Genomic DNA, 25297 nt, shown 5'->3' with positions numbered 1-25297 from the left:
ACCCCCTCACATTTGCATTCTTAGTATTGGCATGTGTAATCTCCACTGTGAATTGCAAACGTGAATTGCATGTAAACACTTTTCTTCAGAGGGAGTTTTTAGTCTAAGTACTTAGCTGCAGACACATATTTGAGAATCTGGGCCTTGTTGCTTTAAAATATTCATGCACAGGAGCAGAATTTTACAGCTGTCATCTGGATAATTAAGCTCTTCATTAACAGTTGTTCTCAAACCAGTAGGTGACCTTTAATTTGGGATGAAAGTACTCAGGAATGGATTTCAAGCATTAAAAAACTGCAGAGTACTCTCTCTCACCCTGTCCATTGAAAATCTTTTGTAAAGCATTGGTTTTCCAAGAGAAATAATGCTGGGTGAGACAAAAATATATTTCCAGTTCTAACATAGCAAATGAGTACTTCACTTAACTTTATTGTGACTGAAATATAGTAATTTTTTTTTCTGTCTCATGCAGTCTGCCATGTGTCACCTGGATCTTTTTTACCCCTACCCAAGCACCAGCAGCAAGATGTATCCACATCAAAAAAGAACCAGAAAAAAATAGTAAGACCACCGTGAGAGCAGTGCATGTATGGGAACATACTGTATATATGAACAGGTAGAAGATTGCAGGGCAGTACGGAGCAATATAGACTTTTCTGTTGAGTCATCATAACATCCATTGCTAAAATTCTTCATTAAAGGGACCATTTTGGCTGAATACCTTGATAGGTGAGCGCTGCTGGCCAAGTGACAAGAATGACAAATGGGACAGATGGACAACATCCAGGAAAACAAGATGCAACAAAGCACTTAAGAGGAGTTTCAACCATACGTCAGAAGTAGAATGATTTTCTTAATCTTAAGGCTGCATCCAGACACCAGATGATACCGGGACAAAATCTTCCATGTCCTGTGCCCTTCAGCCAGCAAGGAGAAGATACAATCAGAGAGAGTTCTGAGGAGGCTTTCAAAGGCTTTTTCCCCTTTTTAGTGTTGGCAAACTCTGAAGAAATGCTATTGAGGAGGGAGGGAGGTAGAGACAGGGATAACTAAATTTCTCTCCCTTAAAATAAGACTATACAAATAATTCTTATGAGGCAGTGAAAAGAATTGCACAGAGGAGGCTAATTAAAAAAAAAAAAAAAAAAAAAAATATTTAATTTTTCTAAGCTGGGTGTCCTGCAAGCAATGGTCTGCACCAAGACTAATATTCATCCCTGTTCAGAGTACCAGCACAAGGACCATTTCCACAACAAATGACCTTTAAAGCAGGGCTGACATGATGTGTAAGTTTTGTGCCGGCCCTCTGCACTGCAGTGAATTGCACGTCAAGCAGGTAATGCTTGCCTTTCGCCTATGAAAAATTGCCCACGTCCACCCCACCCCCAGCCACTTCTAATGCACATTTCTTTACATGTTTTTTTGACTAGCAGGCTCTGCATCATGAAATTACAGCAGAGTAACTTGCTATTTTGAAAAATGCATGGGAAAACGCAGCCCTAAAAGATGGACAGCTTCTAGCTGTTACCCAGGGTCTGGACAGTCTTTTTTGAGTTGAAAGGCCCAGCAAGGAGGCAGCCAGGCTACAGGAGCACCTGAGCTCCTATCTGCTCTGGTTGCATGGAAAATGAACGAGGGAAGAAAGCCAAGGAAAAAGGAAGGTTTCACAGGTCTCGGCCTCTCCAAGCAGCACCCTCACTTCTGCAGGCAGAACCCATGGAAGCTGCTGTACTCTCAACAGTCAAGCAGATGGGATGTTTGTTGCTTCTAGAAAAAGATGTGTTGCATCCTTACAAACCAAGTGAGCTCCTCTGCTGAATTACAGATGAATTTCCCCAGACACAAAAAATAAGTTGTTTCATCACCATCTGTACCACTGCTGAAAACTGTCTCATCATCTCCAGGCTTTATTGTCACCTTTTCCTTCACTTTTAATGAAAATGATCCATTTCTAACCAAGTCCCTCCTACTACCAATGTGTTTGTCTGGAACGGGCGCCCTAGTCACTCTGTGGTGCCATCCCTTTCTGTTCCCGGAGTGCTAATGTCCAAATCAGCAGACACAGCTGTGCCTGCGAACTAACTCTCCTTCACTCCTCAGAGGTCACCAGAGCTGCACATCCTGGCAAACTTACACATGTATATGCAGTGCATGTTTTCCTCAGGCAGCATGTTAGACACTGCAAAACAAGATCAAGCCCTCGGTGCTCTTGCAAAATTGCTTTGGATCATAAGACGTGTGAAAGTATCTAGCAGGAAAAAAAAAAAAAAAAAAAAAAAGCATGGGAAATAATTGAGCATATATTGTCCCACCTACTGTGCAGGCATAAAACCAAATAGGTGGTAGGGGCTGCTTGGAAGAGAGTACCTGCCCTCCCCCTATTTCACAGAGCCTCCTTCATCCTACTGCAAAATTTCCCAGGAGATTTGATGCAAATGTGTATGATAAGCAAGGGATCAAGACCTGAGCTGGAGAAATAAACATGTTTAGCAGCTTGTGCTTTGCTACTGCATTCTTCATGCTACTTATTAAGAACCAGGACACAGAAATAAGATGGTGCTTGAACAGCATTAACTACTCATGGTGAGTTATCCACAGGAATGAGTTGAGCTGGTTGAGTGCTTTCCTTTTTATGCCATTTCCCACTCTTTTACATCTCTTTGAACCAATGCTTTCACATCTACCTCTTGTCTCAGCACTTGTCCCTGCCTGTAATGGACACCAGATTTAAAGAGTTACAACTAATGTCTGAAACAGAAAAATATTGCAATCAAGAAAACGCTCTTTAAAAACTAATATATTTTTCCTTTGTTTTTTTGTGTCTTTTTACCTTCACAGCATTCTTTGTAATCCTGAAAGGCACTGTGAAATGGATGCTGACAGTTCTCATTTACTTGAGAGGACTTTTCATCACAGGAAATGTTACAGTGTTCTCTTCTTTCCCTCTACACATATATTTGTCTCCTCTCTTCCCCAGCACACACAAACTCTCTCTGGTTTTCTCTCCCATTCCATTTTTTATTCTGTGCCTACAAGCAGAGACAGGGAGCATGGCTCTTGGACAGGAATAACCTTTACTCCTCAAGCACATGAACAACTTGTGCAGAGGTTTGGCGGGCTCAACACAGGAAGCCTGAGCTTGTTCAGTGTTTCCTGGGGTAAGCAAGAAGCTGATGGGCTAGATGATTTGTCTGAGAAAATTAGAAGACATAGAAGCAGGAGCCTTGAACTGAACATATTCATGTCCTGACTTGGGATGGACTTTTACAACCAAAGAACATAACCCTCAGAAAAGTTGGGCTTAAATAGATTGAGATTGTCTGCTGTGAAGGATAAAGGTAGTGAGTGATGCTAGCAATTATGAGAACTGATTGTCACATTATTTACATGACACTGGCTGGCATTTGCCACTTAATAAGAGCAATAGCAGAGTAGAGAAGCTGCACTATAAAAAAAAAAATAAAAAAGATAATAAAAAAATAAAAAAAAAAGCACACCTAGCACACCTAAAAGCCCCACACTTCTCAAGGGACATGGGTGGTGGGCTGTCCTTGCAGTCCACCTGGACCTGCCAGCATGCCTTGGTGGGGCAGGAAGATGGGGTGAGCTTGTGCAGGCACCTGCCCCCCTTCAGCACCAGTGTTTTGTGACCATCTGCTATTTTTATATTTGTAAGCCTTCCTCACAGTTTCCTGTCCGTTCTTTTAATGAGATTAACTCACAGTAGCATAAAAAGTCCAATCTCAATCCATCTATATTAATAATTCAGATCTTCCCTCTCCTCTTCAAGTTGCAAGCAGCTGTCCTGGATTCCTACAGCATCCAGTGCTTAGAATATGAATGTGGTGGCATTAGTTACTTCTGTTGCCCAGTTGCAGTTCCTGTCATATCTTGCAGCATTATTTATAACCTGATTACTATGCTTTCTAGACTCAGCCCATGCATCTTCCAGGAATGGACTTCAGGCTGTCTTCTCAGAGTGGCTCCAAAGAGCATCGCTTTCTTCTTTCTCACACCTGCAGCCTGACAAGCTTTTTTCTGGCCTGCTCAGTTAACCCTTTCCATTGCTGTGACTGAGGCTGAAGAAATTGTTATCCTCCTTCCTCTAGACTCATTATCTTAGGGCAATTAGACCAAAATGACTACACCCATAGCTTTTTCAGGTTTATCTGGTAGAAGGATGTGAGATTTTAGTGTAACGTAATGAAAATGTGCACATAGTACTAGAAAACAGGACTTATTTGATGCTTTCAGCATAGAAAATGATAGCTTTTGCATTTCAGCATATGCCCTACATGTTCCTTCAAGCTTCTGTTCACCTCTGAGTCATTTTGGGCAAACAGCATAGTTTTCTAGAGAGGTCCTGACACTTTAAAGATTGTTGTGAAGTAAAACCCAGTCAGTTTTGCAGCTGCTCAGGTCAAAGATCCTTTTTGAACTATGACTTCTTTTTCTTTCTTGGAAATCAAGGTTCCATAGATGGTCAGGAAGATTTATTTTTAATAACAGTTCAATTAGAAAAATACAGTGGATTCACAAAAAATAAAAAATAAAAAATTACTTTCAACCTACTTTCATGCATCAGGAAAATGTACTCATTGTGCCAGAGATTTTTCAGCCTTGCAAAATTGGTAGGTGTGGTATTTAAAAAAAAAAATCGTTTTCTATAGCATCCCACCTCCTTCCCAGGCTGGTGTGCAGGCCGTTGCTTTGCTCCTCTGGGAGCACGTTGCCTGTGGACACGACTTCACACGTGTGCACTGACTAGAATCTCTCGCTTAGAGCTGTGCTTCCCTAACATCTTTGATCAGGTTCAGGTCATCACATCTCAGAGGAATCTATTGTGAGGTGCTTTCACGGCAATCACTTTATAATAGCAAAATAATAAAAATACTAATAAATTCTGGGCTTCTTTTTTAGCAATTAAATAAGCTTTCATATTGGAGGCTCTGAGAAGGACATGAAAACCAGGCCTGTGCAGCAGGAGCTGACTGAAGCACCTGAATGCCTGAAAACTTTTGAAGGGTCTAGAAATCAGATGCTGTACCAAAGCGAATACAGCAACTCTTGTGACCAGAAAAACTGGAGGTAGTGGAAAGGCGTTCCCGCCTTCATCTATGGGCAATGTCTGAAACACTCCAAAGCAAGCACAGACTTCAAGGGAAAACAGCTCTCAGAGCCAAGGCAGAGCAGCAGAGCCAAGGAATCAATTTCTCCTGGATCAGCCCCCTCACAGCGGGCAAAGCAGCCTTTGGCACGGCTCTGTCTTTGGCTGCTCCCCCAGCCCAAGGTCAGTGCTGGGGTCAGTCCTCCTCCCTTGAGCTGCTGTGCCTGAAAAATGAATGACTCCAAGAGTGGCATGGCAGAGCACTCCCACACACAGCTGCAGAGTGTTATTTAACTGCATAGATGTTATTGAAGTACAGATGGTAATGCCTGTTTTCCTCCAGGATTATAAAAGGCAGCATTACATCATGCCTATACTGAGAAACACTCCTTCCTTAAGGACAACAGCAGAAAGCTTATCTCAGAAAAGCATGATAAAAATTCAAGGGTGCTGGCAGGTGGAAACAGGCAAGGCTGGATCCTTCCACTCCTACATCTTGTGACCTTGCCTGTATTGCTCATCTGCTCCCTGCCCATGGGATATAACTCCCTGGGGAGAGGATGGAGCATGCAAGGGAAGGTTTGTGGGGCCTCCACGTCTTCAACTAGTACTAAAAGGAGTTTGGTATGATGAGGATGTTGTATCTCACCTATATAAAAATGCTAAGGTACCAAATGTCTCCTGGGGGCTTGGGAAGAACCCAGAACCACCCCCACACACATTCAACTTTAACATAGGAGGGTCAGAGGGGACCTAAGGGGATTGCCCACATAGCTGGCCCTGACCCATGGCCAGCCCTGCTAGCCCCTTGGAGGGGGCTCAGCCCAGCCTCACCTCAGCCCAGACAGGTGAAACTTAACTTATTCCATCCACAAGCGCACTTGCTTCTCTCTGCATGTCAACAGCATCTGCAAGGTGCACAGAAAAGCAAGAGCTGTAATCAGGCTGAGTCAGCTCACCATGACCAGGGTTGTAGTTTCTCCCATGGTATGTAAAAATCCCCGGATTTCATTTCTGCCATCTGTGCTCTTGATGATGACAGGAGTTAGGATATATTTAATACCAGGTGAAAAGTTTGAGACGGTGCTGCACACATGGGTGAGCCCTTATAGGAGTCTGACAGAAAAGATTTGCTTGCAGCAAAAAGGCAGACATTCGTCTTGATATATTTTCTGTCACCTACTGCTGCAAATATGTCATGTTGTTGCTCTTTCTTCTCTTTCTCAAATAAATATTTCACCTAGGGAATAAATAAATAAATAAATAAATAAATAAATAAATAAATGTGTTTATTTCCATTACTATAATAGATGCACTTTCACTTCAGGCTTTTTCACTCTGTGCATGGCTAAAGATATACTTTCAGTATTTTTTCATATATTTTTCCATTTATGGGATGACAGATTAATTATATTAATAAAAATATGATTTGCTCTGCTGTACTGGGGGAACAACTCCTGTATAAGGGCAACTTCTCTGAGGTTCTCAGTATCTCCTATAAAATGTTCCACAGCTTAACATCCTCCTCAGGATGAAGAGCATCCTCAGAGTTGCCTTGGGAAGACAAAGAAATACATACTTTCCATATATCTTTGGACAAAAGTTGATGTCCTGTTGAATATGGGTAGTTTAAAAGTGGTGATGCTTACTGAAGGTTTACTCTTGATTTATTTAATGATATCAGGTGCTATGTGGTGTTTATATGGAGAAATTGGTAATAAATCTTCTTTAATACGAAAATAATATTCTATTTTGAAAAAAAAATAAAGGCATAACATTCCTAAATGACTAGCTATACCACTGTTACCTAGTATAATGTCAAGAATTTAGGTGTTATATGTTGGCATAGCCCATTCACTTTTGTTTATAAATGATAATCATATTAAGAGATGTTTTATTTGAGAGAGAGAGAGGTCTGAAAATTAAAACAGCAGCAGCAAAATCTCCACAAAATAAAACCTTCAAACGTGTTCCTGGAGCTATTATTGAAAAGGTTGTTGTATTTGTGTGAAATCATAGGGAGGGAGTGTATGCAAGCATTCTGCTCAGCATGAATGCCAAACACCCACCACAGTGCTAGATTAAATTTAATAATAATATGTTCCAAAAGGGAGATACACTGCAAAACATATTGCACAAGCCTTTAGTGTGTTTTGACACCCCGAAGGGAAAGGTACCAATGTAATGCTTTTTTCTACCAAACAGACCAGATCCACAACAATTAACAAGAAGGCTGCAAGAAAAAAAAAAAATACAACCAGTTTGCCAACAATCACAAAATGTGACCACAGAAGGGAAAAGTCAGTCTCTGAGGAAGAACAGGCTCCATATGGACTTGTTGCTCCCAGAAGGGCTGGAGATACCATTTCCAGAAAGAACAGACTGTAAGCAGGGGCTTTATCCTGGAAAACACTCATTTCTTCTTAGAAGCAATGTTATTGAGCACGCATGATTGTTGAGGAACAAGCTGTTTTTCATGTAATAATGTAATGCAAAATGAAATTACTGTAGTGTCCTACCTTTCCCCCAGTAGATCAGAGACTCATTCCAAGGGGTGTGCTTGAATTTCATGAAATAATGAGCAAGGGAATACCTGCAACATAAATTGTAATATTTTCATATGCTCTTAGTGTATGTGCTTTTTTTTTTCTTTAATATTTCCTTCCTCTCTCATTGATTTTCTAAGAGCAATGAAGATTTAAAAATAAAGGGCATCCTACCTCGCATCCTCCATCATTAAAGATTTCACGATATATATGATTTATCAGCTGAACATATGGTGAATCACACTAGCAACATGGTCAGAGCATAGGGTTAATCTAAACCCCACAAAGGAACAAAACTGTACAACTCATTGTTTAAATCATTGTATAGATCCAGATAAAACAAGACAGTTGTCCACTGGGTATGGACATTATGCTTTTCCAGTTGCTGGAGGACTATATTCTTCTCAAGACTAGTTCAAGGCTCCCTAGTTGTTTTGCTGCCTCAAGGATGAGGACAAAATAACACTGGCACGTTGCAGTGAAAGCCATCCAGTTCCCACCAGCACTGTCATACCCGACTAAACCAAGCCCGACTGATTTGGAAAAATCTCTTCTTTATCATCACCTTGGTTGGAGGTATAGAGGAAAAGTCGGACTTTTTTATTATTATTATTGTCACACATCACATTATTGCTTTTTTCTTTTCTAGAATGTGAAGTGACTAGCCTGTCTTTGTTGGAACAGGTGTTCTATGGCCTCACATCTTGTATTAATTAATTGTCCCTCTACAATTAATTACATCTCCATTCCTACAGGCAAGTTGAAGAATTGTGGTTTACAGACCTGAGCAGTGTTTTACGTTTAGCTCATTGGGAATCAAATACCCATGAGGAAATACAGAATCTGATACATAACAAATATCTAGCTGAGACTGGTGCTGAGATTATTTCTCCTAAATCCTGCATGTAAACCCAGACAAATGAAGGCCCCAATACTTGCCATGTGACTTTTATTAATGATCTTGAAACAAATCAATGAGATTCTGACACCAGAAGTTTGTGTTGCTCTGGAGGCAGCTAACGTACTCCATTTGCAAATTGTGTTGAAGATTTGCAGTGTCTAATAGATCTCAAAGAAAACCCTGCTGGAGCCTGTCAGAAAACAGCAGCCAGGTGAGTTTCACATGACTTTTGAGTTTGATGGAAAATATTTATCACTGCTGGGTAGAAAGGAGTTACTGAATTTAATTATTTGAAGTCACAATCATAACAATAAGTGATAATAATAAAAGAAAATGCAGATATATTTGCCTTTGCTTCACAACAGAGAGAAAAACCAACAAACAAACATCATTTGGAACCATTGTCAAAATGTGCTAAAAGAGCTCATTAATGCTGTTAACTGATCCTAACTCAGTGTAAAGAGGAATGCCTTAAATGTGTGAATATGTTCAACACATCTGCGTATGAGAGACAGTTGTCTGTGCTGAGGGCCCTGTAAGGACAGATACTTGCCTGAGCCAGGATTGCATGAGCAGCAAACCGTTCTTTCCAGAGCATACCCATCCAGTGGCCTCAAGAAGAGATGTTCTACCATATTAGAGAGACAAAAGCAGACATTACTGATGCATTAGTGCACCAAGGGCTGTTGTTCTAGGATTCAAAGCTGAACTCCAGTGATATAGTGTAACCATAGGGGGCTTGTGCTGAATATAGAGGTTACATGAAGAATTTTCTTTTAAAAGTGATCTTATTTGTAATTCATTTTTCTAATTCTCATTATTTTATTGGATAGTTTGGGAAATAATTTTTATTTTTTTTTCTTCTCAGTTTCATGATTGGTCTGAAAACCTATAAGAAATTGGTTTCAGGTAAGATCAGAATATTGGGGATTTTACCTGGAATATGGCAAAGTTATAATCTGGATGCTCATTTTCTCCATAATAAAATCCTGAAGGGTTGGACTTTTTCCACCTTCCTCTGAAGCACAAGAGGTTGTTCACAAGAGACATGATAGTGTGCTCTCAATGCTATCTGAATCTAGGTGTCCAGCTAGTGTGTTTCCCTGACTGGTTCAGAGATAAACTCGTCATCTGGCTAGGAACCGAAATGCATTTTTTCTCCAGATTAGTTTGCAATGAACATTGTTTCCTGGCTGACTCTTTTTAGTTTTTTGCTGTCCATCTTTTCGTGTTGCTGGTATGGACTACTTCCTGAATATCTGGGAGTTCTTCCCAACTTAAATCTCACTTTTTCAAGAGTTGTGATGCAGGAAATGTCCTCATCTGTCCTGTGGCACAGCATATTTGGGGGTTTGGTCTTACACTACATTTCTTCAGTTAGTTTTGTAGTTGGTGAAGAAAGGAATTATACATGTGATATATGCAACAGATGTTCAGTGGTTCTTTAAAACAAAATGCCTAACATATGTTTGTCTGTGAATGTGAGGGGAGGGTCATGACAACACAGCTGGTTCCTTCCACCTTCCCACACGGCAGCATTTATTTACTACATGCTATTTTGGGCTAAGCAAGCAATAAATGTAAGAGATTAAAGAGATGTTGTGACAATGACCCACAGTCTTGACCTTGCCTCTATGTCTGTGATGAGCTGAATTGAAACCCAAGATCCAAACAGTACCAAACCCTAGCCAAAACCAGAGTGTGACAACAGATTTGTAAATAATTGCCTTTTGAAAAAAATCTAGTTACACCATTTCTTTGTCATTTACCACTGCATGATACATTCCTCCTGAAAGATACTTGTACAATTTGAAGACAAAGCCAATGAGGAGTGCTGACTCCAACTAGTACAGTGGAGCTATGATGCTTGTGCAAAAGGGGCCTGCGTTTCTTCACATTTCTCCCAAAGTCTGCCAATGGTGGTTAATGTCAAAGGGTCACCAAGGGCTGTGTGCTCATGCATTATTAAAGACATGCACTTTTTTATGAGAAATTTTACATGGAGGAAGCAGGCACTGGTGAAATGTACTATGTAAATAACATGTGGATAAGTTATCAGTATGTACACAGTGATAATATTAGGCAATAAAATTCCTGCCAAAATTGATTGATATGCCTTAATAATGCCTTGCCACTTTCCTAAGGGAGGAAAAACAAAATGGAACTGAGACTTCCCTGTGTTGGAGATAATATTTTGTAAGTTCCTATTTCTTTTCAGTCACTTTCTAGGAAAGGTTTTTGCACTGATAGTATAATCTTCTCCTAAAGAACCCTCCTAGTGTGCTTCTCTTTATGAACTGACATTAGCTGTTATTAAAATACATATTTATTTACATGGAATTGAAAGCACACTTATTACATTTGGCTTCTACAAGTATACGGTAATGGTAAATGTATCGGGTCACTGCACTCTTTGTATCATCTTATCTCCTTTTAGGTTCTTCTTGCAAGTATAGGAATAGATTAGTGCAAAATATATTTTAATACATAGCAAAATACAAAGTACTTCAAAATAAAATCATTCATTTCCAAATGCTTTTTTTCTTTTTTTCTTTTTTTTTTTTTTTTAAATGAATTTTGCCTAAGGGTTTGATTTCATAAAAGCTAGACAGGAGTTCTGCAGTTTGTGCCATCCGGAGGCTCTTATTGTGGGGATGGAGATTGTAAAGGTGGTTTGAGATTTCCAAGCTGAGCACTTGTGTTCATAAGGAAATACTATTTCCTGATAAGTTAAATCTGTAAAGGATCATTAAAATTTTGGAGGAGGGAGAAAAAAAAATTAATATGAATCTGCCAGTGTAAACATCAGTACAATAAGCTGCTTTGTGAGAAAAGCCCAGTCCTTCACTATACAGATAGCCTCAACCACCCTTTTATCTCTAGCAGAGTCCAGTAGTTTGCCACCTGAGCTTACTCACCTCCTCAGCCTGAAGCTACTGCTAATTGAAACCAGTGAAACTTTCCAGAATTCTAATGTTTTAAGACCAGAGAGACAATTCCAATAGTGATATGTGCATGGCACCAGCCAAACAATTCGTATTTGCTGAAGTGTTAAAATAGTACTGAAATGCAATCTCATATGCAATAAACATACTCTTTTTGGATAACAATTTTCCATTCACAGTTGCATTCTTTAATTTAGCAGATTAATTGGCATACAAACCACCTAGTAAGGGTCCACTATGATATTTGCAGATGGCTAATCTTTTCGCCAAGATGGCAAATTTCAATTGTTTTGCAGAAATCAAAATGTGATGTTGACATCATTAAGCTGAGCAAACTGATGTTTCATAAACCCAAAGCAACAATTCTGTTATTATTTTTAATTCATTACTTATTGATCCTCTTTTATTTTTACATGATTTTTCCTCCAGAGAGCTGCAAAATTAATTGGTCTGTAATTTGCTGAGTCATTCTATTCACCTTTTTAATTGTGTCACAATATTAGCTCTGGCATTCCTCAGCCCTCATGCTCCAAGACTTGCTAGAAATCAGTGCAAGCAGGTCATAAATATCCTCAGGCAATCCTTTCCATACTTCTGGATACAGGCACTAGATTTCCGAGATTTAAAAATGCTTAGTGTCAATAGCTGTTGTTTAATATCCTCCTTAATTAAGAATAGAACAGAAAGTGTATGTTACCATGCTGAGACACGAAACCATCATTATGTTTCTTTATGACCATAGAACAAACCATTTTTTTGCTATATAAACAATACCTTTATTAGACTAACAGAAAGCATTGATCATAACGATAGCAAGTCTAATAAAAGACTTTATCATTCCCTGCAAAGTTTGCCTTACCTTAATCTTTACACCATCACAGCTCTGAACAGTACCATTTGAGGAAGAAAAAAAAAAAAAAAAAAGAAAAAAAAAAGAAAAATCAGTGTCAGGACTAATTTTATCATTAGTCTATGATAAAGTCTATGACTTTCTATGCACCAAGGCTAAGGTCTCATCTGTTCCTCATACATTTAGGGAATCCCTTAAAAACAAAGAGATTTAGTCTGTTCAGCACTTTCTTTAGCCTCTTTTATCTATTTTCTGAATTTTCTGTCAGATTTAAGAGCCTCACATTCCCATTTCCTAAATGGGAATGTGTATGAATGTGTAAACATATCTGTTTTCTCATATAATTGCTGCTCTCACTTCTAATCTGCAGCAGGCTGTAACCTGTTTTTCCCTGATTGCTGAATTTCAGGGGCTTGAAATTTAATAAATCTTTCTTCAAGAGTTTTCTATTATCAGTTGTAGACTGATGTTTCAATTTTTCTCATTATCAGTTTGTCTTTTGAGAATTATCCCTTTTTAGAGAAGAGAGAAAGCAAGTGAGAGAAATTGCTGGATATATCTTTCTTCCAGTTAGGATCAGCAAAAGCAGCTGGGTTTGATCTCTCATGTTTCATCAATGGTGTTTGCTTTCTTGCACAGCCTTGCCACAACAAAATAAGACCTAATATGGTTATTTCTTATAATATTTAATAACAATTTTTCTTTCATTCTTAGAAAGCTACATAACATTTTAGAAACTCTAATGAAAGCAGTTGTAGCGACTGCTTATTCCTTCTGCTTACCTCACTCAAGTTATAAAGGGATGCTCTTGGTGACCTGCAAAGGTCTTTCTCCCTCACTCTTTCTCCTCCATTCAACCACTGCCTCTTAGCCCTTCCGTATGGAGGCCTGTGACCATCAGCATGCAAGAGCTCTTAGTCTTGAGAAATTGATGACTCTGGGGTACAAACAGCATCTTGAATGCAGAGAGCTTCTCCCAGGCTACCACAAGTACCCAAAACCTGCTGCCCAATTTAATTTTCCTGCAGAGGCGATGGCCAGTGATTTGGGCACTCTAGCTATATTGGTCTTGCTACCAGCTCTCAATAATACTAATAATATTCGGTTTCTTTTCACGAAGGGGAACGTGTAATTACTCTTGTTTATGAGCCACGGTTCTTGTGTTGGTAAAAAGGTTCTTAAAGGACTGCTTTTCTTTCAACCCCTCAGTGCTTTGGTTCTTTGAATCACTGTAACCTTGAGTTTAAGTAATACGACTTGAGCAAATGTACTGTGTTAGAGTCCTTTAATTCATTCTCATTTTTATGCTGGTTTAAAATCCTTGGGGCCACTTTAAGCAGGTAACTCCCCAGAAGCTGGACAGCTGTCTTAGGCCCAAGGCAATTCACATGCCTTCCAGCCCTCCCCTGTCATGCCCTGCGGTGTGCTGTCACCTGCAGCTCTGCAATGCCAATTTACTGCAGGTATAAAACACTCCCTCTCACTTCGAAGTACTGGTGTCGAGAATCATGTCCAAAGCCTTTTTAAGATGTACCTCCTCCTTTACCTAAATCCTATAATTTTTAAGCCCAGGGGTCCCCTCCTCCTTCCAAGTACCTTCACCACGGAAAGCTCTCCTGTATGTCCATACAGCATAGTGATGTGTAAATTTTACACCAAAATTATTAACGATGCTGGTTTTGCTGACCACTATTTGTGTAATTCTCTGCTGCAGCACATATAAAGTGCCTCCGGTTTCATGTATAACATAATTTCCCTAGGATATAAAGCTTTATGACCACCTGCTGCTCCACTAACAGAGGTTAGAGGCAACCCATCTTATTGTGATGCAAACTTGCAGCATCAACAGAGGTCTGGAAGTCTAAACATTCACCTTGTTATATATGAACCCTGATGGATAGCTCCACCCTCCCCCAAGCACCATTTCCCTGGTGTTGGTTGCTGTTATAAATAAGCTGCACACTGTTTTACTTTCACTGACTGGTGTTGCTCAGGCAGTTCTGTACAGCCTTGGGATGAGCTGCACAGATTAGCTCTGGGTGTGCAGCCCTCAGGGATGTATTGTTGTCAAATGTTCTTTTTTTTTTTTTTTTTTCTCCTGTAAGGGAGAGGAAATCTAACAAGTGCAGCTAGGCCTGATAACAAAGCTATGGTGGGAGATCAAGTGAGAGAGGTGCCAGTTACTGTGTTGTGTCTCCCTCTGTTCCCTTGGCACCTAGCAATCTATTTAAATCCTTTCTTGTGTCCATAGACAAAGTCTGGGACACGTCATATTGCAGACAAACAGCCTTCTCATCTTCACATGGTAAAACATGAGCAAGTCACTGCAGAGTATTATCTGGGCTGAGCCTGGCTCTCCAGCTGGGGAGAATGGCATCCTGCATGTTTCTGCTTAAAAGTATAGATAAATCCTCCCGTGGCTTGCTAAATAAAGAAACATTATTTTCCGTGGGACAGATCTACAGATCATCACTGCAGCGTGAGCTCAGTACAGTACTGTGGTCCTGGACAAACGTAATCATTAGGTATATAATTAAAGAGCATTGATAGAGAAGTAGAGAGCTGAGATTTTCTCTGCACATGATACTCACCCACCTGTGTCGGAAATACTGTTGTGTCTATTGCTCGGAAAAAAAATAAAAATAAAAAATAAAAAATAAAAAAAGTATCCTGAGAATGATTTGGGTATATGACAACACAGTTAAGAACAACTAATTCAAGGAGCTCAAGCTATTTAACACGTCAAGTCACCGTGGTTACTTGGTTAAATCCTGGGGAAAAATATTTTGAGCAGTATTCAGTCTGTCATCTAGCAGTAAAATACATCAAAGATCAGATGGCTAGAACCTGAAGCTAGGAAAAGCTGAAGACTGGAAATCCAGTAAAATTTTTTAAAGTGTTTGTACTTAATCACAGGTATATTGGATTCTCCATGACAAGAAGATGTTGCAATATAAGGGTAGGATTTTGTTTGGTTTCACTAATAATTCAAATGAGAATTAACTCATGGCAGTCCTGCGACCTTGATGGCTGCTTTCAGCTCTCTGGCATGTTGTTTTCCTTCTCCTGACCTGCAGAAGAGGCAGAAAGCTGTTCTGCTTTCTGCCACCCTGCCCTCCTGCCACTGAGAGCAAAGAGACCTCCAGGGGTCCCACCACTGGAGGCCTCAGTGGACACAGAAAAAGGCCCCAGAACACCTGCTTCTCTAGCCACTGCAGGCAGGTCAGCCCCTCAAGATCATCACATATAAGTCCGTTCACCCCTTCATCCCCTTTTATTTGGTTTCCTTCTATATATAGCATTCAGCCATGTGTGAAGTTACAGTTCCCCCCAATGGAGTTCAGTTCCATCCACACAAACCCAATGCTGACATATATTTTCTTGAAATGATTCATTTTGTCACTCAGCATCCTAGTCTGTAGCAACGATCTCAAGCTTATGCTTTCAGTAAGAAATCCAAGCAATGTAAGGAAACAGAGAAACAGCAGAAGTGCCTTTTAAATCCCATGTGACTATTGCTAGGGCAGTCTCGTGCTTCAGAAACACTCTGCCACTCACCTCAGGAGCACAGAAGCTCCTCTTTAGGGACTTGTTCACACACAGGCATACTAGGGCATGTCAAGGCCAATCTGCTGCAGGCAGGAGGCAATGCACGTTATTCAAAGCACAGTCAGCCCGCAAGAAGATGCTAAGATGGCTTCAGGGTCCAACTCTGCAAGATTTAGCTGGCATGGCAGAGAATGCTGCCTTTCCCACCTGTCTGCCCCCTCTTCTTATTCCTATCGTGAAAGCAAGAGCTCAAGAGACAAGAAAAGTCTAATTCACAGTGCCACAGCTCATTGACTCAAGAGTTAATGCAAACCACAATTGATTGTGCAAGCAATTAATAAGTTGGTGATAAGCTCAGCACTGCAGAGAGGCTGAGGGCAGGCCAAGCTATGACCCTGCTGAAAGAGTCTCAAGCTGGAGGAAGGAAATCTTCCCAACATGAATAACCTGAGTTTGTGCAGCAGAGCACTATAATTTAATTCTCTGAGGCATAAACTGGAGATCTACAGCCACTTAAAACACCTGAGGGAGAGCATCCAGGCATGCTATGAATTTTGCTCAGTGTCTTCACACCTTCACTTCAATTTCTGATTCTCATGCAGACATGGACCAGGAGTCATAAAACTGCTTTTCAGATCCAGCCTTGCATACGCTCCCAAGGAGAGGTTTGACCACAAAGTGTCTCAGTGCTTTGACCAGAAACTGGATTTTTGAGAAGCCGTATGTGCAACTCTCGCCCTGCTTCACTGGTTGCATCCTTTACCAATCCTGCTGTGAGAGGGGCATTTACCCCAAAAAGCTGCTTTTGTGATTAGGCGTGAAGTGCTTAGGGGCCTCATTTAGACCTGATATTGTCTCACGCAGGGATTTTTTTAGTTGGTGTAGGTGCATAGCAGAGTTCCAGCTGAATAAAAACTCCAGTTCCTTGCATCCAAGTAGTGTATAAATTTTGAATGCATAAGGTTTTAAAAATGGAGTGTCTTTAATGAGGTATGGGTCATAAGTGCTTCTGTTCTTTTTCCATGTTACGAAAAACTACTGTGAAGATTAAGTCAGTGAGGTTCAGAAATGTATTTTAATCATTATGGGCAGTTTATATGAGAATTATGATTTTAGATCCATGCTGCTGAATATACACCTAAAACCTAGCTGGGTTTTAAGAATAGCATGTCTTTTGATTTGTCTTTTATTCAAAGCCAATTAATATTTATATTTTACAGAAAGCTACAACTAAGCTTTAAAACCAATGAAATCTTTTCTATTTGAAACTATAACTGCTTAAATTATCCCTATCTTGTCTGAGAATGTTCCTTCCTTTAAACTGTAAGGATAGCACTTCCCTATACACTCAGTTATAGAGTGGTGATAAGGAAATTTTTTATTCCAGTAGAATTTCATCAAGCTTATAAACATCACTACGCTTTTATATGTAGTTCAGAGATTTTTGTAGGGTATTTGGCTGTTTCTTTTAAAGAAAATTATTTCTTTTCCATACAACTTCAGAATATCACTTTGTGTTTGTAGAAATTATTACAGCTCAAAAGAGCCTGATCTCCACCAGTCAGGAATTTACCCTCATATATGTAAACCTGCATTAATTTAATAAGCACTTCTACTTCTGTCTGTTCTTACCTGATGTTTTGTAGAAGAGGAAATGTTGAAATTGAACCAGGGATGTTGGATTAGAAATTTTAGTTACATCTAGAAGGCAGTCAGCAGGCTGGATTAGTCAACTATTGCCAAACTCTCTTGGCTGACACCTTTTCTATAGAAGGTCATTGTTGGCCTCCAAGAAGAGGCAAAATGATTTGACCAATACTCCCTGCAGTAACCAATGTACATAGATACTCCAACAAGTCTTGCTGGGCTGTCACCTTCCAACTTCTTCCATAAAAGACCCTGAGGCTACTGCTGGACTCCTGCACCACATCCACACCTCTGCAGCATTCCCCCCGTGCATGTTTTTGCTGTGCAGCAAAGGGGGGTTGCTGTTTGCCTCCCTATAGCTGAAGACCTGCTACTTGACGTTTCCTAATCTGCTCCCTACATGGGTGCAGCAGCTACCAAGCACAAGATAACATGGCACAGTCTCACCCTGCCTCTCTTTGTGATAACCCATTTATCTCGCCCTGCCATTAATAAGCCTTTGCAGCTCAAGAAGCAAACATCTTTGGAAACAACAGCTTAGACTTTGTCCTGATTTCACTCCGGCTCCCTGCTGAGAGATACTGCAAGCAAGCTCTTATAACTTGTCTCACTTTTCTGATTAAAAGTGTTATATTTATGTGAGGCTAGAATTTAAGGCATCAGATTGGACTCCAGCCGTAGTTAAGTGACAGTGTTTGCTAGATAAGTATCCTGAAAGCTTTGCTGAGGGTTTGCTCTTCTGAAACAAACTGTAATGATACCATAAATAAAGAGTGGCACACAGGAGGGCTCAAATTGGATTTCAGCCTTAGTCGAGTGATAAAATGGCAGTGCCTTTTAACTAGGATACAAGAAACCTTTCTGCAAGGGGTCCTCCAGAAATGAAATCCAATAAATGCACAATTAAAAGAGAGGGAGAAAAGCAAAGGGCTGTGCAAGGATAGTTTTCCCAGGTAAACTGGAGATGAAAAGCGAATATGCAAAGTACCCGGTCATAAGAAAACACATATGAGCTCATCAATCACTTTAAACCGTAACCCTCAAAGACAAGTCTTTTTCTTACCTCTAAAAAATAGAACTGGATCTTTAACCGTGTCAGAGCAGCAGATAATAGCCATCAAGGACCCACAGAGATCCAGCTACCAGCATGAAGAGAAAAAGCACAATTTTAGCTTTCCAAACATAAATGGGAAACAGCATAGGGGAAATCATAGTTTGCTAAAGGGAATATTTTTTCTAGGTGGGATAATAATAGTCTTTCCAGGCTATGTCACATACATAATTGGTTCTCTTTTTTCATTAATGAATTTCTATCTCTGGCTCACTGAACTGGACCACATGAACAAAGGTGATCTAACAAAAAATAATACACTACACATTAGTAAAAATCATTCGTTTGTAAGGATGTATGGGAGAGGAGAAGCAGACCTGTGGAAGAAAGGCCTCCTCTCCATACATCCATATAAATGAATGATTTTACTAATGTAAAGAGAAGTCTGCCGCTGTTAAGCCTTGTCAATGAGATTAGAAACAGGGCCCTGCTGTCTGCTCCTTAAAGTATATTATTTTTTGTTAGATCACCTTTGTTCATAACACGGTCATTGAAAATTTAATGTTCTTCCATATATCACTGTCAGACTTTATTGCACATTCACGGAAGAAAGTAATTCCATCAAGTGATAGACTATGAAAGCTACTAAATATAGATTTATTGGAAATTCCTGTTGAAGGTAAGTGAATCCTTTCTGCCAGCTGGAATAGAGAGCTACAGTCAAGACATTTTCTTACCTGTCTTGATGTAGAAAAAATGATGACTGCTGAATTCTAAAATCAGATTATCACTGCAGTGCCTATAAGCTTACTTTTTAGTATCCAGTATTTGTCTTACCTCTCAAACAAAAGTGATTTTAGTCCCTAGACTAACCATTTGTTCAGAATCTACTGATTAAGGCAAATCATTAGGAAAAAAAAAAAAAAAAAATCCCCTTTGCAAAAAGTTCCAGTTTCTGTATCTTACATTCAACACAGTCCCCAACCTGAACCCAAGAGCTGGTGATCAGCGAGGTGATGTAGGGCATGTGAAGATGACTGCAGCTCTGTATCATAAGAGAACCTCCATCCTGAAATACAGCCTGGGCAGATGGGTGTGCCACAGGCTCACGGTCTGATTCCTTGGAAGGAAGGCATGCAATTGCCAACTAGAATAAGATCATCAGTAAGACAATTTGTTTTTGTTTCTGTCTCTCATTGCAAACCAGAAAGAACACAGTGAGGTATGTGGAGGCTGCAGCAGACCTGCTGACAGGAGCTGGTGGTCAGAGAAAGGGTTGCTGCCACAACCTTGCATCATGATCTTCCTAGTGCCCCATCTTTTGCCAAAAAGGGCTGGGTCTATAGCCATATCCTCACTGTGGATCAAGATGCCTGCTGCTGGATGCGTAGCTGTGGTCGTCTCTTTTACACATAACTCAGCACTCACTGAAGACTGCTTTGGGCAGAGTTCACAGGGCTATAGTAGGAAAGTTGTAGGAGAAAAAAAAAAGGGGGGGGGGAGGGTTCCTCAGCAATACCACACTCACAGATTTTGGTCTCAAAAATATATTAAGTCATCCACTCCTCCATTGATAATTACTTGTATCAGAATCATGAAACTGAGGTTATACATTAATATGTATAAATAGGGAACTCATTTTAGAGCATTTAAAGTTTTCTCAGGAATGTGATTCTCTGCCTCTCCCCCCCAGTTTTTGCATCATGGTTATGCGTGGCCCTTGTGTACTATTAGGTTTGATAAAGAAACCTGCGTCTTTTGACATGCAGAGGAAGAAGTTTCAGCTTACTGGGCTCTATTGATGGCATATATTATCAGGTCTGCTGATTCGTAGTTCTTATCTTCTATTTTCTAGTTTGAAAAAGCTGTGAAGTGGGATTTATTTTGCTTAACTTCTAAGATCTAAAATAATTAAATTCTTTATTTCACTCTATTTCCATCAGTGGTCAGGAATATTGTCTGAGTATTGTCTATCTTAGATTTTTTCTGTTTGAGTTCACTAGGCCAATTAACTAACAGCATATTGTTAAAGGGATGGGTGTAGTCTCTAAACAGTGATTCCAGACCAGTAATGCCAGTGGTTTATCCTAGGGCTCAACCTTGCATAACAAGTGTCCCCACCTAACCATACCACTAAAAGAATGAACTCTTATTATTTCAGTTGGCTCCAAATGCCCGTTTATGGATCAGTGTTACCTTTCATTCCTTTTGTCCCGTTTCATTCCTCTCCACTGTCTGTAGCTTTATTATGAGCTGTCTTTCTACAGGAATGGTAAATCCATCCCAAAGGCAGTACATTTATTTGAACCATGGCCACTACGGCAAAAGGATCCCCAAAAGCACTCAAGTTCTAGCACAGCTCACTGATTAAGCCTAACTGGTACTTTCCCAGCAAGGTTACAAGAGACAAGCCAGTTATGTTATCAAAGCTAAGGGGGACAACCTCTTCTGTTTAAAAGTCAGTATTCAGAGCATTTAAAGTGCCCCACTAATGTGGACCTGAGTCTCAAACGATTGTGAAACCGTCAACATTCTGGCTTCTTGACAGTATGGAGCCATGTTGTAATTGCAGCTCTTTTAGTATGCCCAAGAATAGTATTTAGCCTGCAAGGAAAACAAGCACGTGAGGAGAGAACACCTTCCTCCTTGGAGATATTCAAAAGCCATTTGGATAAGGTCCTGGGCAACCCTCTCTAGGTGTCCCTGTTTGAGCAGAGGTGCCAGAGGCTCCAGAGGTGCCTTCCAACATCAGGAATTCTGTTATTCTGTGATAGATAAGGGTACAGATGCAGATGGCTTAGATATCATATTGCCATCAGAGCTAAAATAGGATAAGAATAAATATCAACTTAGAATATAAATATCAATTTAGAATACAAAGTACAGCAGTCAGACTATGTCAGTGTAGCATTGCCTAGGCTAGCCTGAGTTTGGATATCCAGGAAATGATATAAAACTCAAGCAAAGATCAGCTGGATTTTTTCCACCAACAAACAAGAAAAAGACTACATGGTAACCAGTAATAGAAATTATTTTTGCCTTATTTAGAGTCATTTAAAAAAAAAAAAAAAAAAAGGTCCAGGGAAGAACATAACATTCACCTACCCTTGGGCCACTGTTTTCATCCAGAGGTTCCTATTTGCAGATACTCCTATTCATCTCAAGAATTTGCTGTGCTTTCTACCCTAGCAGGTGAATATAAGTTCTTATTAGGATAATATTTCCTTTGGATTTTAAATATCCATTCAACCCTTACATTTATTTTTCTTCTCATTTAGTATCTCCAGCATCACTCACTGCAGATGCTCCTTGTCACAGCAGCATAGGACTGAGCCATGTTGTGCAGTATGGCACCACTCATTACTTACTTTGTGCACTGCATAATTATCTGGTTACATATAATCCTTTCCATCTGTTACTGTGACAGCCCAGTTGTCTTGGGGAGGCTTGCTTGAACTCTCGTACTTCCCGCACAAGAGTCAAATAACAATTACTTCACTTAATGACATCTACTGTACACCTGGAGACCACACCATTTCCAACAGCATCCAGTGAAGAGTTAAGCTCAGTGGAGAGATAAAGATAGAGCCTAATGCTCACAGAACATACAAATTGCACAGTGCATGTGCAGGCCAACTAACTGAAAGGCTGTCTAGCCTGCCAGATTTCACATCACTGAATAGCTTGGGGGGACATGCAGTAGCCACCAAATCTGACCTACACCCTGTCAGTGTCAGCTCAGATCAGAGATCTGGCAAGAGCCTGGAAAGAATGTTGCTGCTATCTGACTCCGTCAAAAGGGGTTCTACTGTAGTGGTTTTACCTTGGGAAGATGTGATCTGAGAAAAACAGAAGATGCTTAGATGTATTTTCAAAGAGAAAAATGACAGACATATGTAAAAGCTTGAAGGAATGGGTAGGGGAAGGGGACAGGACATACAAGAGGCAACAAGGATCAGAAGACTCACATAAGGAATAGGGATGCAGAAAAGCGTAATAAGAGGTTAAAAGCAGCGTGAGAGTATATAGTTAAGCAAGGTAGGAAGAACAGCAAAATAGCATTTTTTCATGCTCTTTTTTCCCCTTAATCAGATGAGTTAAAGGGTCATAGAATCATGAAGGTTGGAAAAGACCTCAAAGATCATCTAGTCCAACCATCTACCTACCACGAATATTGCCCATTAAACCATGTCCCTAAGTATCACATCAACCATTTCCTTAAACACCTCCAGGAACTCCACCGTTTCCCTGAGCAACCTGCTCCAACACCTAACTTTCTTTCTGAGAATATTTTTTTCCTAATTTCCAACCTGAACCTTCCCTGGTGCAACTTGAGGCCACTCCCTCTTGTCCTATCCCTAGTTATCTGGGAGAAGAGGCCAACCCCCAGCTCCCCATACCTTCCTTTCAGGTAGTTGTAGAGAGCAATGAGGTCTCCCCTGAGCCTCCTCTTCTCCAGAATAAACAACCCCAGTTCCATCAGCTGCTCCTCCAGGACTTGTGCTCCAGGCCCCTCACCAGCTACATAGCCCTTCTCTGGACACACTCCAGGGCCTCGATGTCCTTCTTGTAGTGAGGGGCCCAAAACTGAACACAGTACTCGAGGTGCAGCCTCACCAGAGCAGATTACAGGGGGATGATCAACTCCCTGGTCCTGCTGGCTACACTATTCCTGATACAAGCCAGGATGCTGTTGTTCTTTTTGTCCACCTTGGCACACTGCTGGCTCACGTACAGGTGAGCAACAACCAGCACCCCCAGATCCTTTTCCTCTGCACAGCTTTCCAGCCACTCTGCCCCAAGCCTGTAGCACTGCATGGGGTTGTTGCAACCAAAGTGCAGGACAGGACCCAACACTTGGTTTTATTGAAAGTCATCCCATTGGCCTCTGCCCATCAACCCATCCTGTCCAGGTGCCTCGGCATAACCTTCCTACCCTCTGGCAGATCGACACTTCCCCTCAGCTTAGTGTTGTCTGCAAACTTCCTGAGAGTGCACTCAATTCCCTCATCCAAATCATCAATAAAGATATTAAAGAGAACGGGCACCAATACCGACCCCTGGGGAACACCACTGGTGACCAGTCACCAGCTGGATTTCACTCCATTCACCACCACTCTCTGAACCTGGCTTTCCAGCCAGTTTTTAACCCAGCAAAGAGTGTATTTCCAGCATATGTCCAGGAAGTTGAAGTCCCCCACAAAATTCCACCAGCTGCTTGTAGAACACTCATCCATCTCTTCATCCTGATTTGGCAGTCTATAACAGATCCCCACCAGGATGCCTGCCTTGTTGGCCTTCTCCCTGATTGTTATCCACAGAGACTTGACTTTATCATTCCCAGCCCTGAGCTTTACACCACTGAAACACTAATAGAGAGCCACAACACCACCTACCCCTTCTGAAGAGCTTCTAGCCACCCATTGCAGCCCTCCAGTTGCGGGAGCAGTCCCATCACATTTCAGTGATGGCAACTAGGTCGTAGTTTGCCTGCTGCACAATGGCTTGCAGCTCCTCCTGGTTGTTGCCCATGCTGCATGCATTGGTGTAAATGCACGTCAGCTGAGCTACTGGCCTCACCCCCAGTCCTTATCTTCTTCCTATGTACTTGATTAATTGAACTGTGTTTCTAATCAGGCTCTCAAAGAGCCTTAATCACTCAGCATTTACCCTAGCTAGCATGCATCCTTATTAGGATGGAACAGGGAATATTGCTCTCAGCCCGGCTGAACTTCAGTAGCCAGGAATGACCTAGCTCTCAGGCTCTCAGGATAAGGACAAGGATGTGGGAAGAGGATTGGGGGGGGGGGGCTAGTCTTTGTTCACAGAGAGGTGTCTGGCAAGCAGAGAAGCTGGACTGGTTAAATGAGCCCACATTTGTACACCACAAGGATGCCCAACAGCACAGATAAGGGACATCTAAGTAAGGGGGCTTGCAGCAATATAATGCCTACATTTGGCTAGCTCATCACAGCAGTATTAGAGGTGGCAGACAGCCATGGAAAGTGCTAGTCAAGAAGGAATCTATTTCATGGGCAGGGGGCTGATGAGGTGGGAGGTGGTGCAGCTGAGGGCAAGCTATACCAAGTACCCAAGCACTCAAAGAGTTACAATTACCTTATTATGTAATAAGCAGGATTTTCAATACTGCACTGAAGAATTTTTTATTTTTTTTTTTTTTGGGGGGGGGGGGGCTGGGGGAATCACAGCATCCATTTCACTGACTAGAGTATAAACAAAATAGGGTGGAAAACACTCAGAAATGACACATCCTTTATCCAAGCCATCATGTGAACTGAAAATATGGTTGGCAATTACAGCCCCCTGTATAATCCTAACTCTTACAAATAATGCTTTTATTCCCGCCAGAGAAAAGGAGGGATTGAATTGCAAAGTGAAGAGCTCAGGTTGGCTGATAGAACTTGCTAATTCTGGAAAAGCTCTGTCTTGAAAAACAGAAATTGGTAAATGAATGTAAATCCACATAAAACCTTAATTCCACTATGTCTGAATGATGTCTCTGCATTATCTTATATCTTTACTGCAACTCTGCTTTTGAACTGAGCTATCAGGAGCCAAAAGCTGTGGTCCTGTAGACTACCACTTAACTTTCTGTACATACAGAGCAGCACAGCTGCTAAACTGCACATCCCTCCTCCCCTGCTATAGCCCGTCAGGCTTTCGCATGAGAAGCCACTTAC

The 25297-nt window shown here is 40.9% G+C and overlaps 1 long non-coding RNA gene across 1 annotated transcript in view; it reads right to left on the bottom strand.

Moving 5' to 3' along the window:
- Positions 1-5741: 5741 nt before the first annotated feature.
- Positions 5742-25297, bottom strand: part of LOC118163631 — a 77196-nt gene continuing 57640 nt past the window's right edge. Inside the window, exon 4 of the long non-coding RNA XR_004749145.1 lies at positions 5742-6347. This is a non-coding gene — a long non-coding RNA (uncharacterized LOC118163631). The remainder of the gene's footprint in view (positions 6348-25297) is intronic.

This window comes from Oxyura jamaicensis, chromosome 3, assembly GCF_011077185.1.
Source record: "Oxyura jamaicensis isolate SHBP4307 breed ruddy duck chromosome 3, BPBGC_Ojam_1.0, whole genome shotgun sequence".
NCBI classification, from domain to species: domain Eukaryota; kingdom Metazoa; phylum Chordata; class Aves; order Anseriformes; family Anatidae; genus Oxyura; species Oxyura jamaicensis.
This window is presented reverse-complemented; position numbering and strand designations above follow the sequence as displayed.